General features: G+C 47.5%; 1 protein-coding gene across 1 annotated transcript in view; it reads left to right on the top strand.

The window, feature by feature from the left end:
• LOC132155202 (carboxyl-terminal PDZ ligand of neuronal nitric oxide synthase protein-like) overlaps positions 1-17,634 on the top strand; it is a 50,098-nt gene that overhangs the window by 5,922 nt on the left and 26,542 nt on the right. The window lies entirely within an intron of this gene.

Below are 17,634 nucleotides of genomic sequence, written 5' to 3'. Positions count from 1 at the left end.
CGCCGGCAGGGGTGCCAGGGGTATGGCTCCGAGACGCAGCGTCTCGTTCCCTCGAGGAACTAGGGTTACATACGTAACCTAGAGACGTTCCTCTTCAGGAACTCGAGCTGCGTCGAAAGCGCTTTGGGGAACGAGTTCTTACGCCGCCAGACTACCAAACCCCTGCCTGGTGTGTATCCGAAGAGCACAGCTCAGGACAGGAGGACAGAAGCGCCTGGAGTGACTGGCATATCTAGGCCATAGAACCTAACAAATGTAGAGGGCGTGGACCACCCCGCAGCGTTGCAGATGTCCAGCATGGAAAAAACCTGCTAAGAAGGCCTTAGAGGCCGCCATACCCCGAGTAGAGTGAGCCTTGGCTCCCGACAGCGGGGGACGACCAGAGGACTCGTAGGTAACGTTGATAACCTCGACTATCCAACGACTAATAGTCTGCTTAGAAGCAGGAGAACCCCTCTTGGGGGGACCGTAGCACACAAGCAATGGGTCAGTTTTTCTCCACAGGGCAGCTCTGTGGACATATGCGTCCACTGCTCGAACTGGACACATACAATTTAGTTTCGCCTGGTCGGGCTCCCGAAAGGGAGGAGGACAGAAGGCCTGCAGCACTACAGGTCGTGGTGTAACAGAGGGAACCTTGGGAACATATCCCGCTCGAGGGTATATGAACGCTTTAGTGATGCCTGGTGCAAACTCAAGATAAGAAGGGGCCACAGAGAGGGCCTGAAGATCTCCTACTCTCCGCAGAGAGGTAATAGCCAACAGAAAAGAGGTTTTAAGTGTGAGATGTCTGTCTGAGATATCTTGAATAGGTTCAAACGGGGGTTTGCACATTGCCTCTAACACCACAACCAAGTCCCACGGGGGAATACGGGACCGTACTGGAGGTCTCAGCCTCAGTGCACCACGGAGGAAACGTGTAACTAGGGGGTGTCCCCAAAGACTGACCGTCGAGAAGGGCGTGGTAGGCCGCAATGGCCGCCACGTAGACCTTCAGAGTAGAGTGGGTCAACCCTGCAGAGAGCCTAGCCTGTATAAACTCCATAACTGTACCAACTGGGCCTGAGAACCATACTCAGCCCGGCCAGAACGGGGCTACTAATAGCAGACGGGCCCCGTCCAGGCGTACTCTCGCCAGAACTCCCGGGAGCAGAGCGATAGGGGGAAAAGCGTACAAACGAAGCCTCGGCCAGGTCTGTACCATAGCGTCCAGTCCCAGAGGAGCTGGATGAACTACAGAGAACCAGAGGGGACATTGTGACGACTCCTGAGTCGCAAAAAGGTCTACTTGAGCCCTGCCAAACACTCTCCATATCTGATCTACCACCCGTGGGTGAAGTCTCCATTCCCCGGGCCTCGGCCCCTGCCTCGACAGTATGTCTGTCCAGGATCTGTGCGCACCAACACATGGTGACCTCTCAGGTCTGGGAGGAAGTGCTTCAGTGCACGCTAAACTGCTAGCATTTCTAGACAATTGATATGCCATGTTAGATGGTGATCGCTCCACAGACCACGGGCAGGGTGGCCACTCATTACCGCACCCCAGCCGGTGAGGGACGCGTCCGTCGCTAGTGTCACATGGTGACAAGGAGCTCCCAGCACCGGGTCCTGATTCAAGAACCAAGGTTTCTTCCACATGTCTAAGACACGGAGGCAGCGCTGCGTGACCTTGATAGTGCGAAGCGGATTGCCCCTCTGGGAAAATTCCTTGGTCTTGAGCCACCACTGTAGGGGTCTCATGTACAGCAGGCCAAGAGGTATCACGTTGGACGCAGCTGCCATCAGACCCAACAATCTCTGAAATTGTTTGACAGTGGGTGACTGGCCTTCTCTGACCCTCTTGACTGAGATGAGGATCGACTCGATACGAGCAGACGACAATCGTGCCTGCATCGCGGTCGAATCCCATACTACGCCTAGATAGGTGGTTCTCTGAACCGGAGAAAATAAACTCTTCTTGGCGTTCAGTCTCAAACCCAGCTCCCCCATATGTGCGAGAACGACATCTCGATGTCGAACCGCAATCTGCTCTGACTGAGCTAAGATCAACCAATCGTCTATATAATTGAGAATGCGGATGCCCTGCATGCGCAGGGGGGCCAGAGCCGCATCTACACACTTTGTGAACGTGCGGGGTGAGAGTGCGAGGCCAAAGGGAAGTACTCGATATTGGTAGGCTCCGCCCCCGAAAGCGAACCTCAGAAACTTCCTGTGTTGTGGAAGAATGTAGATATGAAAATATGCGTCATTGAGATCTATCGTGACAAGCATTCTGAACTTCAGTCTCATAACTGAACGATTTAAGACCCTCAAGTCTATAATCGGACGCAGCCCCCCATCCTTCTTTGGAACTATGAAATACCGGCTGTAAAATCCGGACTCCCTGTCCTGAGGAGGGACCACCTCGATGGCCCCCTTCTCTAATAGGGTTTTCACTTCCTGTTCCATAACCAGACCCTGCCTGGGGCCCACTATCGTGTGAACGACCCCGTTGAATATAGGCGGCACGGAGCCGAACTGAATGCGGTAGCCTTTTTCTACTATATGCAGGACCCAACGAGATACATTTGGCAGTAGTTTCCACGCTGCTAAATAATCTACTAAGGGAATCAGTTTCTCGAGACTGACCTCTGGTGTAAGAGACCCCCGCAGGGGCGGCGAGCGTCCCAGCCCCGCTACGCGCACGGGCGGAGGATACTGAGTGCGATGCTCGCCCGGGGCCGCTGCGCCCTGGAGCACTGGCAGGGTTGGCAGAACGACCCCCAGAGGGCACTGAGGTGGGACGGGCACCGTGGACTGCGGTGTGTGCCGTTCTACCCCAGCGGAGGCTGCCCTCTGAAACCCCGGGCCCTTGGCGTCAGGGTTTCTTGGCCGAGGACTTCTTAGCTTCAATAACTGCCCTTAGATCTAATTTGGGCTTAGAAGACCTCGGCCTAAAGCGTCGCTGAGACTCTCGTTCCCAACGCGGAGGAGCACGAGAGGCGACGCTCTGTTTCTGGGCCTCGCGGTGTGAGGAGCTAGGGTGCGGCTGGGGCATCTCCTTCCCAGATGCCCCGTGGGAGCGACGAGGGAGGAACTAAGGCCCCCTTCTCTAATAGGGTTTTCACTTCCTGTTCCATAACCAGACCCTGCCTGGGGCCCACTATCGTGTGAACGACCCCGTTGAATATAGGCGGCACGGAGCCGAACTGAATGCGGTAGCCTTTTTCTACTATATGCAGGACCCAACGAGATACATTTGGCAGTAGTTTCCACGCTGCTAAATAATCTACTAAGGGAATCAGTTTCTCGAGACTGACCTCTGGTGTAAGAGACCCCCGCAGGGGCGGCGAGCGTCCCAGCCCCGCTACGCGCACGGGCGGAGGATACTGAGTGCGATGCTCGCCCGGGGCCGCTGCGCCCTGGAGCACTGGCAGGGTTGGCAGAACGACCCCCAGAGGGCACTGAGGTGGGACGGGCACCGTGGACTGCGGTGTGTGCCGTTCTACCCCAGCGGAGGCTGCCCTCTGAAACCCCGGGCCCTTGGCGTCAGGGTTTCTTGGCCGAGGACTTCTTAGCTTCAATAACTGCCCTTAGATCTAATTTGGGCTTAGAAGACCTCGGCCTAAAGCGTCGCTGAGACTCTCGTTCCCAACGCGGAGGAGCACGAGAGGCGACGCTCTGTTTCTGGGCCTCGCGGTGTGAGGAGCTAGGGTGCGGCTGGGGCATCTCCTTCCCAGATGCCCCGTGGGAGCGACGAGGGAGGAACTAATGGAACGCCGCCGCCTGTTTGTGGGCCTCCTGGAACCTGTCTACGACAGAATTGACTGCATCGCCGAACAGGCCAGTCGGCTGGATCGGGGCGTCCATGAGGCAGACCCTGTCCCGCTCTTTCATATCGGACAGGGTCAACCATAAGTGCCTCTCCGCAGCCACCATAGCTGCCATGGACCGCCCAATCGCTCGGGCGGTCTCCTTGGTGGCGCGGAGGGAGAGATCAGCGGTCCTTCTTAACTCAGAGATATCATGGGACTTGATCTCCTCTCCCTCGTCTAGCTCCTTAAGCAGGTCGGCTTGGTACGCCTGTAACACCGCCATGGTGTGCAGACACGCACCAGCCTGACCTGCAGCCGCATACCCTTTGCCCACCAAAGCCGAAGTTGTTCTTAGTGGCTTTGAGGGCAATGCCGGGGCCTTTAAGGACGACTACATTTCCGTAGTAATCAGACGAGGGGATGTAGAGGCGGGCCGAGAATGGACGTTTCCACGACCTGGCGATCTCTTCATGCAGGTCGGGAAAGAATGGAAGGCCCTGGCTGGGAGGTGGCTGACTCGCGCGCAGGAAGCGTTCATCCAGCTTGCTTTTCTGCGGTTCAGTTGACTTTTCGGCGGGCCAATCAATGCTTAATTTGGCCACCGCGCGAGAAACCACCTCTAAGAGCTCCTCATACTGTAGCGAGTGGGGTGGCGAATCCCTATCGAGCGACTCCACATCGACCTCCTCGGAGGAAGAGAGGCGGAGCGTCGATCCCTCACCCTGAGTGGAAGAAACCGCTGTGTGTGCTTCCGACTCTAGGGATTGGGTGCCGGATCTGGCAGAAGTGGAAGGAGATAGGGACTGGCCCGTCTCCATTCCCTCCACCAGATCGACTTGTGAACCCCACGAGTGCAGCCGCCGTTCTGCCTCGGCAGAAGCGAGACCAGCACCGCGGGGAACGCTGGCGTAGGCCCCCTCCTCGAAGAGGGCCCTCCGGGAACGAAGCAGCCGCACCGACATTCGCTCGCAGTGCGGGCAGTCGGCCCCCTAGAGAGCCGACTCAGCGTGCTTCGAACCCAGGCAAACCACGCACAGGTTGTGTGTATCCCCACCCGTTATATATCTCGGGCAGGGAGGAACACACAGCCTATAACGCGATTTGGAATCGCCAACAGAGTGCTTAACTTTCGCCTTGCTTTTTGGCATGTCTCGGAGCTCTTTTAACTGGACAGACAACAGTAAATAAGACTCACAAGACGGACAAATGACATTCACACACAGAGCGCTTGCTGAAAGACGCGAAGCTGACGCCAGCTGCGTGGCACGTGCTTTTATAGCTTCCTGGTCGCTTACGTCACCCAGTCGGTGACGTCACGCCCTTCCATTGGACTGATTACACACGATATTCAGAGACGCGTACGCTGGACCCGTTCCCCAAAGCGCTTTCGACGCAGCTCAAGTTCCTGAAGAGGAAATAAAACTATAATGAATCAGTATTTGTTTTATACTTCAGACAAAATGTTAAACCAAAAAAATGTTGTTATTCATTGTTTAGACCATGATTTTCAGATAATTGGATGATAAATAGAGCTGCAAGCAGCAAATAAGGGGCCAAACACAACAGAGGTAAAATGAAGAGCTAAGAAGCTGTTTGTAATTACTCAAAAAAAAAACAGGGTTCTCCAACTCTGTCACTGGAGAGCTAACTTCCTATAGACTTAAGTTCCAACCCTGCTTCAATAGACCTGTCTGTAACGAAAGGTGTAGTTGACCCAAAAATGAAAATGTTATGTTTATCTGCTTACCCCAGGGCTCAAAGATGTAGGTGACTTTGTTTCTTAAGTAGAACACAAATGTAGATTTTTAACTCAAACCGTTGCAGTCTGTCAGTCCTATAATGTAATGTCAGTGGATGGGAATCATGGCCTTGGGGATTCATAAAACATACGCAAACGAAACCAAATTAAAACCTGCCGTTCGTGATGATACATTGATGTGTAAAGACACAAAACGATCATTCTCTGAAAGAAACCTCTGATTTTCACTGCACTGTCTGAACCATCCTGAGCAGGTTAAACCTGAACTGCAGTTTTCTAACTCTCCAGGAGCAGGGTCCCTGCAAGACTAGGGTGGCACACATCCCAGCCAGGATTTTAACATTGCCTAAAACATCCAAAGCAGTTTGACCAATAACATGCAGGTATTGTACATAATCGACCAATCATGGGGCTGCGTGTGAGAAGGTGAGATCCAGAGGGAATGTCAAAGCGATGCAAATATGCACACGTGTTTGTCCGTTCGATTGACTTGAAGCGTCGCTGCACACAAATAAAAAAAATATATAAAAAATTGTGCCACAATGCTTTAAGTCAAACGAACGAACAAACATGTAAAATCGATTCGAAAGAAAGCATAAGGAGCTGTCTGCTCTTTATAGCTCTCATGAATGTTACGCATTGATTAACCTGCACAGTGCAAATAGCCAAAACCTGGATATTTTAGGCATTATTAAAATCCTGGCTGGGACGTGTCCCCTATGAACGGCGCATATGGCCACCCTATGCAAGACATTTTTTACTACAAAACTCAAAATGGCCAATGCCCAAAAAGGCTGATATAGGAAAATTTTATATATTTTGATTCAGTATCTCATTCTGTTCAGAAATGTAATTTTTTAAATATCTTTTGACCACTAGGTGGCTGTTCTGAAACTACTCATGTGCCCTCAGGTCATGCTTGGTATAACCCGCAAAGATATATCCTCATGATATATCCTCATGTCTTCAAATTAAATCAATTTTGTTAACATGCTTTATAAGAACAGTTTGGTCTATAAGAAATTTGTTGTTAACTTTTTGCCAGCATTGTCTGAAGATGTTTTGGTGAAACCATCTAGATGAGTTCAAAACAGTAGATTTGACCCATAGAAAAAAAGAAAATCAGAGAAAATTAAAATAAAATAATTTTGTTTAGGCTCAAAAGTTATAACCAGAAATATGAGTGGAAATTTGGCCTATTGGTGGCACTAGAGAGTTAGAGATAGAGACTCCAAATTTGCTAAGGTTAATATTGAGACTGTTCTCTATCTGTGTACCAAATTTTATAACTTTCCCACAAGCAGTTCTATGAGCTGCCATAGACTTCCAGAGCGGAAGAAGAAGAAAAACTTAACAGATACAATAGGAATCCAAGCAATATCAGTGCTTGACCCCTAATTACATAATCTTTTTTTTCCTTTTTTACAGTGCGGAGATATGCTTTATGACAATAAATTTGTTATGCTTGATGATGTCAAAATGGCTATATAGAATTATCTAAACATATTTTATACAATTATTTAGTCCTATGTTTGTTTTTTGAAAGGTTCTGTGTAAAGTACTGTCTTTCTTTGATTTGGACTAATATAAGTTGTTAAAGGGTTAGTTCAGCCAGAAATGAAAATTAGCCCATAAATTACTAACCTTGAGGTCATCCATGGTGTATATGACTTTCTTCTTTCATAAGAATCCAGTTAGAGTTATTTAAAAAAAACTGTCTTTGATCTTTCAAACTCAGCAGCCCATGAGAAGTTTAATAGAAAGCAGTGTTGGAATGTAACGAAGTAAAAATACTTTGTTACAGTACTTAAGTATTTTTGGGAGTATCTGTACTTTACTTGAGTTTATATATTTCAGGCAACTTTTACTTTTACTCCACTACATTTCCTAATTAAAAATTTCAATACATTTCCCGTAATTATATTCGTTACTACAAAATATTCAGAAGAACACAGACTGCAGGAAAGCAGTTTGACAAATCAGTGGTAGGCATTTGCAAGTTAGACTCGTAAAAACACTTTTGCTCATGTGCAAACAAGTGCGCGTCGCACACATCCGTGGATGGATTTAACTTTTCCACTCAAGATCAGCCTCGTCTGTAATGATATTGTCACAGTGTCTGGGTTGTGTTCCCTGGGGATCCACTAGATGTCCTCCTTCCCCACGGTGTCTGTCACTTCATCTACCACATTCCTCACGTCTCTGCCTAAATCATTGCACCCAGCTGTCACTGGTTATCAATCATTACACTCTGTCAAATTCCCATTAGCGTTTGTCTCTCCCTGTGTATTTAACCCGGTCTGTCTTAGTATGTGTCACGGAGTCCTTGTTAATTCATGTCCGTCATCTAGTCGTGCCCTTGCCTTGTGTTCGTGTTTTGTTTATGTTTTGGATTTGTTGGATATCGACCCCTGCCTGGACTGTTTATTCTTTGGATTGCCCCTTTAATAAAGACATACCCGCAATTGGTTCTCTCTCCGTGTATCCTGGTATCCCGGTCGTGACAGAAGGACTCCGTCACAGCAAGAGCCAGCGGTATGTCTGCTTATGTCTCCTTCCCAGCCACAGAGCTGGAGAGGAACGGTTTTGAGGGAACTCGCCTGGTGGTTTTCCGGGGGACCAGGGGAGGTCGTCGAGGAGGGAGTGGTCGACAGGAGACTCAGCATCGCTCTCAACCATGGCCCCCCTTCGACCCGGGGCTCGTGTGGGATGGATCAGAGCCACCGTCTCACCATGGTGGACGGAGAGGGGAGAAGAAGGGCACGTCTGCCATGGTGGCGCCACTGCCCATGATGGCCGCTAGACCAGCGCCACGAGGCAGGATGGACGCCAGCACAGCGCCACAGCACAAAGTGGTCGCCAGTCCAGCGCCACGGTGCAAGATGGCCGCCAGCTCAGCGCCAACGCCCAAGATGGCCGCTGACACATTTCTGGATTATTTTTCCATGCTGTCAAAGATCCTAGAGACTCCCAAGACTGTTCACGTCATGGCTGCTGAGCCAGCGCCACAGCCCAAGATGGCCGCCAGCCCAGCGCCACAACACCAGGTGGTCGCCAGCCCAGCACCACAGCACAAGATGGCCGCTAACCCAGCGCCAATGCCCAAGATGGCCACTGGTCCAGAGCCACGGCCCAAGATGCCCGCCCGTCCAGAGCTATGGCCCAAGATGGCCGCCAATCCAGTGCCAAAGCACAAGATGGCCGCCAGCCCAGTACCATAGCACAAGATGGCCGCCAGCTCAGCGTCACGACGCAAGATGGACATCAGCCCAGCACCGCAGCATGGGATGGTCGCTAGCCCAGGATGACAGCCACAGCTGACCCTCCAGAGTCGAGTCAGGTTCCAGTTGATCCTCTGGAGTCGAGTCAGGTGCTCGTTGACCCTCCGGAGTCCAGTCAGATTCCGGTTGACCTTCCAGAGTCGAGGCAGGTGCCCGTTGACTTTCCAGAGTCGAGGCAGGTGCCCGTTGACTTTCCAGAGTCGAGTCAGGTGCTCGTGGACCCTCCAGAGTTGAGTCAGGTGTTCATGGACCCTTCAGAGTCAGGGTTAGTCACCACTGACCTTCCAGAGTCAGGGCTAGTCACCGATGACCTTCCAGAGTCAGGGCTAGTCACCGATGACCTTCCAGAGTCAGGGCTAGTCACCGATGACCTTCCAGAGTCAGGGCTAGTCACCGATGACCTTCCGGAGTCAGGGCTAGTCACCGATAACCTTCCGGAGTCAGGGCTAGTCACCGACGACCCTCCAGAGTCAGGGCTAGTCACGGCTGAACTTCCAGAGTCAGGGCTAGTCACCGCTGACCTTCCAGAGTCAGGGCTAGTCACCGTTGACCCTCCAGAGTCAGGACTAGTCACCGTTGACCTTCCAGAGTCAAGTCAAGTCACCGGTGATCTTCAGGGACCGAGTCAAGTCACCGGTGATCTTCAAGGACAGAGTCAAGTCACCGGTGATCTTCAAGAACAAAGGCAAGTCACCATTAATCTTCATGAACAGATGCAAGTCACCAATGATCTTCATGAACAAATGCAAGTCACCAATGATCTTCATGAACAAATGCAAGTCACCAATGATCTTCATGAACAAATGCAAGTCACCAATGATCTCCATGAACAAATGCAAGTCACCAATGATCTTCATGAGCAGAGTCAGACCACCAAGGATCTTCAGGAGCAGAGTCAAGTCAGCATTTATCTTCCGGAATCCAGTCTAAACACCATAGGGTTGCCAGAGCCTCGTCAGGTCCCAGTCGAACTCTATGAGCACCCGACGGATCCTGTTGTGGCCACAGAGGCTACTCTTAACTTGTTCAGATTCTTTTTTTCAGACTGGTCCAACTAGACTCGTCCTCCTGTTGATCCAGCCGCACGGGTATGGAGGTCTTCTGCTCCGCCCTGGGGGACTCCGGTCTCCACCACACGGGCGTGGTGGTCTTCTGCTCCGCCCTGGGGGGCTTCCACCCTGACCACACGGTTATGGTGGTCTTCTGCTCCACCCTGGGGGGCTTCCTTCCTGACCATACAGCTGTGGTGGTCTTCTGCTCCGCCCTGGGGGGCGTCCATCCCGACCACACGGTTGTGGTGGTCTTCTGCGCAGCCCTGGGGGGCTGCCTTCCTGACCATACGGCTGTGGTGGTTTTCTGCTCCACCCGGTGTGCCTGAACATTTTGATCTCCTGTGTTTTGGTTGTTGTTTTTTGCTTTTTTTGTGTTCACTCCTGTCCCTGTTCCTCTCTGTTTTCCTGGCCCTCCGTCCCTCCCCCTGAGCCTCCACCTGTCCGCCTCCCTCTTGGTCTCTGTTTTGTGTCTTGTCGTGGAGCGTCTGGGAGCCGCTCCGTAGAGGGGGGGTATTGTCACAGTGTCTGGGTTGTGTTCCCTGGGGATCCACTAGATGTCCTCCTTCCCCACGGTGTCTGTCACTTCATCTACCACATTCCTCACGTCTCTGCCTAAATCATTGCACCCAGCTGTCACTGGTTATCAATCATTACACTCTGTCAAATTCCCATTAGCGTTTGTCTCTCCCTGTGTATTTAACCCAGTCTGTCTTAGTATGTGTCACGGAGTCCTTGTTAATTCATGTCCGTCATCTAGTCGTGCCCTTGCCTTGTGTTCGTGTTTTGTTTATGTTTTGGATTTGTTGGATATCGACCCCTGCCTGGACTGTTTATTCTTTGGATTGCCCCTTTTATAAAGACATACCCGCAATTGGTTCTCTCTACTTGTATCCTGGTATCCCGGTCGTGACAGATATAGTAAGTATTGTTGTAATGATGTGCAATCTGACGTTATCAAGTAGTCTATATCACCGAATCATACACAGATTGAACGCACATTGATTTATCAGTCTATTAAAACTCAATATTCCAGGCATTCTAAATTGTAGACGGCAATAATTCTTCTATATGCTTTTTATATTTATACACAAAGAGTAACGTTTTTCTGCAGATGCATAATCACATTTAATAATAATTTTATACAAGTTCAGTAAAGCAATAAGTGACTTACATTTTAGACATAATATTGCTTGTTTTTGCTCAGTTTTGCCAAAGAAAGTAGTTCCAAACATATTACAAGACTGTTTTGCGTCTCTAAGCAATGGACGGTGTTTACTTATTGAATGAACCAGCCGTTTGAATGAATCGGTTGAATCTCAATGACTCAACTTCCCATGTTTTCAATTATTTCAAATGTCATTATTCAACGTTTTATGTTAAAAATCATTAAGCCTATTAATGCATTTGTAACTGCAGTTTAAATGAATCCATGTCCCCTCTGAGATATATAAACTGTTGGCTAAATGCTATTTCAGATGCATATTCCAGAAATGTAGTGAAAATCGATGTGTATTTTATCCATATTCAAAATGTATGTAAACAAAGCAGTTACGGGGTAATGATGTATGAGGTCAGCATTGTGCATGCAACGGTGAGTCTCATGAAAATCAACGTTTGTTAACATGAGCAAAGGAACATCCCAGGTCACGTATGTAACCATGGTTCCCCGAAGGGAACGAGACGCTGGGTCCGAAAATACTTTGGGAACGACCTTCAGCGTGACCAACTATAAATAACATGTGTTATACAAGTGTGTATACAAGAAGCACAGCTAAGGCAAGCGATTAGAAGAGCCGGGAGTGGCTCGCAGATCTAAACCATAAAATCTGACAATTGTGAGGGGCATGGACCAGTTGCATTGCAGATGTCCTGCATAGACACACCTGACAAGAAGGCCTTGGAGGCTGCCATACTTCGGGCTGAGTGAGCCTCAACTCCCACTGGTGAGGGGAGAATAGAGGACTCAGAGGCAAGAGTAATTGCATCCACTATCCACCGACTGAGGGTCTGTTTTGAGGCTGGAAGACCACTCTTAGGGGGACCATAGCATACTAGGAGTTGGTCCGCCTTTCTCCACATGGCAACTCTGTGGACATATGCGTCCAGTATTCGCACTGAACACATACAGTTTAGCTTCTGCTGGTCTGGCTTCCTGAAGGGAGGAGGACTGAAGGCCTGCAGTACGATAGGCTGTGGGGTAACTGAGGGAACCTTCGGGACATACCCCGCTCAAGGGTAGAGAAACACTTTGGCCATGCCGGGTGCAAAGTCTAAATAGGAAGGGTCCACTGAGAGGGCCTGAAGATCCCCAACACTCTTTTTAAAGAAGTGATAGCTAGAAGAAAGGCAGTTTTAATCGTGAGATAGCGATCAGCGATTTCTTCAATAGGCTCGAAAGGAGGCTTACAAAGAGCTTTTAGCACCAAAGCCAGGTCCCACATGGGGACACGAGATCGTACCGGAGGCCTCAGCACACAGCGGAGGAAACGTATAACTAGGGGGTGTCTGTCTGACTGGCCCCTGAGAGGGGCATGGTAGGCTGCAATGGCCGCCAAGTAGACCTTCAGGGTGGAGTGAGTCAACCCTGCGGAGAAACAGGGCTGCAGGAATTCCAGTACTGTCACATCTGGGCAGTTAACTGGGTCAAATTGGTGATCTCTGCACCGAGAAGTGAAAAGTTTCCACTTCAAGGCATACAGTTTCCTTGTTGAGGGAGCTCTGGATTGGAGGATGGTCTCAACAACCTCGGTTGAGAGACCAGAAGCTATGAGATGTAGCTTAACTTCCATAGCTCCAGGTGGGGGTGAAATATCGTGCCCTCCGCCTGCGAGAGGAGATCCCTCCTGACAGGAATCTCCCATGGAGAGCCGTCGAGGAGCGGGATCAGATCTGACAACCATACTTGGCCCAGCCAGAACGGGCTACTAATAGAAGACGGACCCTGTCCCGACGCACTCTCGCCAGAACTCCTGGGACTATTTTTCAACCGACTTTTTACTTCTACTCCTTATATTTTCACTCAATTATCTGTACTTTCTACTCCTTGCATTTTAAAAATAGGTTCGTTACTGCTATTTCATTTCGGCTTGTCATCATTAAAAAAAAAAGGAAAAACAACAAAAAACCTATTCAGATAAATCGCGCAATCCGAATGGAGTGAATTTGATTGTGATTGGATGAGAAGTATAAAAATATACCATTCCGACACCCTATTGGTTTGTATGCGATCCATCACACCTGCACATGACACAAATCACATCACACTACAGCAAGGACAGCCAGTGTTGGCTTCATTTATTAAAAAATATATTTCTTAAAAGTTATTATTTCTCAACTACTGGCTCATTTATCAAATGGGTGCTTTCCTCCGCAAATTAAGCTATCACAACACCACAATGTTGTGATAAGTAGGCTATACCAACTTTGTAACTCATTACCAGAGCTGAAGATCTTTGCCCGAACCCAACGAGAACCGCCGGTTTGTTCTGGTTCAGGCTTAATTTATATAATTTTATACGGGCTCGCGCTTGCGCTCCAGTTTGGTAAATGAGCGGTCATGTGATGTGTTTCGATTAGCTCGAGAAAGAAATGCAAAAATGTATGCTGAGTAGGTGAAACAGAGGCTTACCTCTGGCGATTACGTTTTGGTTGCACCAGCATCTAAAGCAAAGTCTGAGGTGTGGAAGAGTTTTGACCATGTTTATAATGAGTATAAGGATCCAGTGGGTTATATTGCTGGATGCACCATCAGTGAGCGCAGGAATGTGCTGAAGCCATCTACAGAAGCTTCAATCATTTTCCTCTACAAAAACATGTAGGCTTAGCCTAATCTCGGTGAGTAACGCTAAAGGTTTTAAAAATTATAACAAAATATTAATTGAGTCTTAAATTCATAATGTAGACAGAGTAGGCTAATGTTGGCATTATTCTTTTATGTCAGCTGCTAGTGGCGAAGCAAATCAGGCGGAGCCTTTATCTTAATTTCATTATTGCCAAATACCCATCTTAATTTAGAATTTATCTTCATTTAATTTAAGAAAGAAATGTTTTATTGGTGTGTTGGTCTATTTATAGGCTATTTAGAGTGCTGAGATGTTACAATGTTACAGAGGACTTATTTTATTTCTTTATTCCAACTTCCAAGTGGTCTAGTCTACGTTAATCATGAATACAGTTCAAACATGTATAAATGATTCATTCTTGACAAAAGACACATTTGAATAACGTCGAGCTGCAAATGGGTTCGGGCTTTTAAAAAGCTGTCAATCAGAATGTACTTGTCGGACCTAACTTTTAAGGAATCCGAAATTTTTCAACATGAACATTTTAATATAATAGTATAGTCATTATGGCCTTTAGAAAAATGTTTTTTGAGGAGGTGGGGTAGAGCACAAAAGGCCCCTGTGGCACACCCTAAGCTTTTGTTCTTAATGGCATCTTTATTCCTTACATTACTTTTACTTTTATACTTTAAGTAGTTTTGAAACCAATACTTTTACAGTTTTACTTGAGTAAAAAGTTTGAGTTGATACTTCAGCTTTTACAAAAGTCTTTTTAAACCCTAGTATCTACTGTATACTTCTACTTGAGTAATGAATGTGAATACTTTTGACACCAGTGACAGTGAGTGACTGGCCTTCTCTGACTCTCTTAGGCCATAAGGTGAACTAGGAAAAAGTGGCTAGAAAGTGATTTTCATTCCCACACCTGGGCACTTCTTTTTTAAATCATTTTTGCATTGACAACACCCTTTTGGACTTTATGTTAAAAGTTATCCGCAAAATATCCTGCAGTTTTTTGTCACGATCCATAAATGTATAAAATTGTGAATAAAAGAAAAACGCAATTTGTATGCTGTTGTTTTTGCTTGTATCTTTATTTATATTAATTTTAGCAACTCAAAATATGTCTCAAACTGACATTTATACACGTACCTAAACATCTGAGACAGGTATTGGTGCATTAGTATACTAAAGTGTGAATATAAACCATTAAATATAACGTATAACACGTTTGAAGAAAGTACACTTGTACTTACAAATTTGCAACAATCGAAATTAAACATACACATTGTAAATTTAGCCAAACTGTGATGTTTTATACATCACATTTTTCAATAGGTCCTGTGTAATCACAGAAAGAAAACAAAGTAAACGTTGCCCAAGCTCAAAATCAGCCTAAGATATGACACAGTGTGTCTTTACTCATCAGTATCATCCCCATCACTATCATCAGACTCATCAGCCCATGTAGCTCTTTCCTCTGTTTCTTGGGAAACATTTGCACAATTTTGGCACCGACATAAATCAGTACAAGACAGTCTTGCAGACATACAGGAACATCTTCCAGTCTCACATTTGCCTTGCTTGCAACTGCAGTGGACTACCTGCAACACACTTTCAGGGGCAGGATTTCTAGTCATCCAGGTCACTGTTAACTCCCCATTCTCGAGGTGCCATCCATAGCCAACGGGTGAAGGGGCACACATTATACCTTTCAGAGAATGTCTCATTATGGCTGCTTGGTAGTTTGCCCTTTTGCAGTGTTGGTACAGGGCGTCACTTGTCGGGGGCATGGATAGTTCTGGCAAAGCCGACGATGCCATGCAGAATGCTTTGTATCTTGCATCGTTCACATTTTTGGCAGATGACTGGCCGTACAGGTGGCACACATATTTGCAAAGTGGTTCAAAGGTAGACTGGTCCAGGTTAAAACTGCTACCCAGATTTGTAAATGCAGTCATGTACTCCTCTTTCTCGCAAGCAACAGAAAATGCCTTTCTTTTGCCTTTGCCATTAAAGGCGCTTGTAGAGTCACAACCTGAGAAGGTATGGATTCCAATAAGTGCCAAACACACATTGGTGCCAAGAGCTGATGAGACCTTAGCTAAGTCAATGATTCTTGTTTTGTTGCCAACCCCCGTGAAAAAATATAACCTACATTGTAAATCTGGCTGCAGACTTAAAGCAATCACTGCCACATCAGTATCAGGGCTCTTGATGACTACGGTTTGATGTTCCTGCGCAGCATGTTGTGCATGTAAAAACACTCTGGTGTCACATTCCTCATGATCACATGTCAGATCTTCTACAGCACTGAGAGTTTGTAGTCCCTCCATTACAGTCACGCAGTGACACAGGTGACCATGTGCTATGTACAAGCTTAAGTTCTTGCCCACAGTGGTAAGATTAGCATCTCGCCACATAACATAGAGGAATTCTGCCAGAGCCTCTTTGTTTGTTCCATCTGACAGAAACTTTTTCCATTGTGTTGGCATTTTCTGATCCCGTCCATAAATTTTCACCAGTTGTGTACCACCACCAGCTCTACGTGACCGTTCTAGATTTTTAATACTCGTTTCCGGATACTGGTCAATCACAAAGTCCATCCGTGTACAGTTGTGCTTCAGAGCAAGCTTGACCATGTACTGCAGTATGGTGTCAGCAAGCTCTCCGAAGGTACTTGGTATGGACCGAATGCCTTGAATGACTGCCATGCCATCAAAGAGAATAGCTCCATCTGCCGGAACTTTGTCAACTAAACAGTCTCCACCTTTGGTTTGCAATAAATCCAGAAGAGCTGATTTGTTTGTTTTAGCAAGTGAACCATCAGCACTGGCTAAAGGATATGACACAGTTCCCAAGGAGTAGGACAGAATTTCCCGCAGGTCAATCTTTCTACTTTGACCAATGATGAGTAGTCTGGAGAATAGCTTATTGTCGGCACGCAGAATCACTTCCTTGCCTGCTGCAGATTTATTCTTTGTCTTTCTTTGGTCACTGAAGGTCTTTAGTTTTTGTGTTTTTATAGGAGCGAATATATCAACTGATGGTGATAACAGTCTTTGGTCCATAAACTGTTTGACAGCGTTTTCCCCCTTTTCCAGAGCTGCGAGCAAATCCCTCATGATTTCTTCAGCTGCGACTATCCCAGAGCTAAGACACACAATGCCATCTTGGTGTGTGTCAAAAGGATTCAACATGGAATCTAGGGTGGAAATTATTCTGGTCACAGCCTTTTCATCAGCATAAATTCGTGTACTGTCAAGGTCTTTTCGTTTCCTTATATCAGGAGATTTACCTGCCATTGCCTCACATTGTCTTGCTATGGCAGCCCTTTCATGCTGTGACAATATCCAGCGATATACTGCAGCTCTATTCTGTGTTAACCCTGTCCAACCACCTTTTGTCTTGGAATCTCTGTTGCATGTTTGCTCAATGGCCTGGTCACAAGCAATTGAGGCAAATCCATGGAAACTTTGACGTTGGACAGTCCACTGGCCTTTAACACTGAGCTCACTGTGGCAAGAAGGATGTGTGATGGGCAAATTGACCATTTCCAGCCAGTATGAAGGCAAATACCTAGCATAGTTTACACGATCGTACGCAAAAAACCATGGCATCATCAAGCGCACTGTTGACAGGTGAAGCTGCCAGTCCGATTCTCGTGTTGCTCTCACAAACAGAAGGAGTGTCTGTACCATGTCGATGTATGAACTCCAGAAGGCAAACGTTGGATTTTCTGCACTTCTTCTTTTCACAAAGTCTGCATATTTTGAACACATTTTGTCAAAGGTCTCATTTGCACACAAAACATCCATTGTTCTGTCCTGGAATGCACATTTGATCTCATTGATGACATCCATACACTCATCTCTTTCATCTGGTGGCAAAGAGTCTAAGAAGGTGAGAATTCTGATGCGTTGCAGACTCTCATACAGAAGTTTGTGTGCCCTCATGCTGCGGTTG

This window comes from Carassius carassius, chromosome 12 (genome assembly GCF_963082965.1).
Source record: "Carassius carassius chromosome 12, fCarCar2.1, whole genome shotgun sequence".
Classification (NCBI taxonomy): domain Eukaryota; kingdom Metazoa; phylum Chordata; class Actinopteri; order Cypriniformes; family Cyprinidae; genus Carassius; species Carassius carassius.
This window is presented reverse-complemented; position numbering and strand designations above follow the sequence as displayed.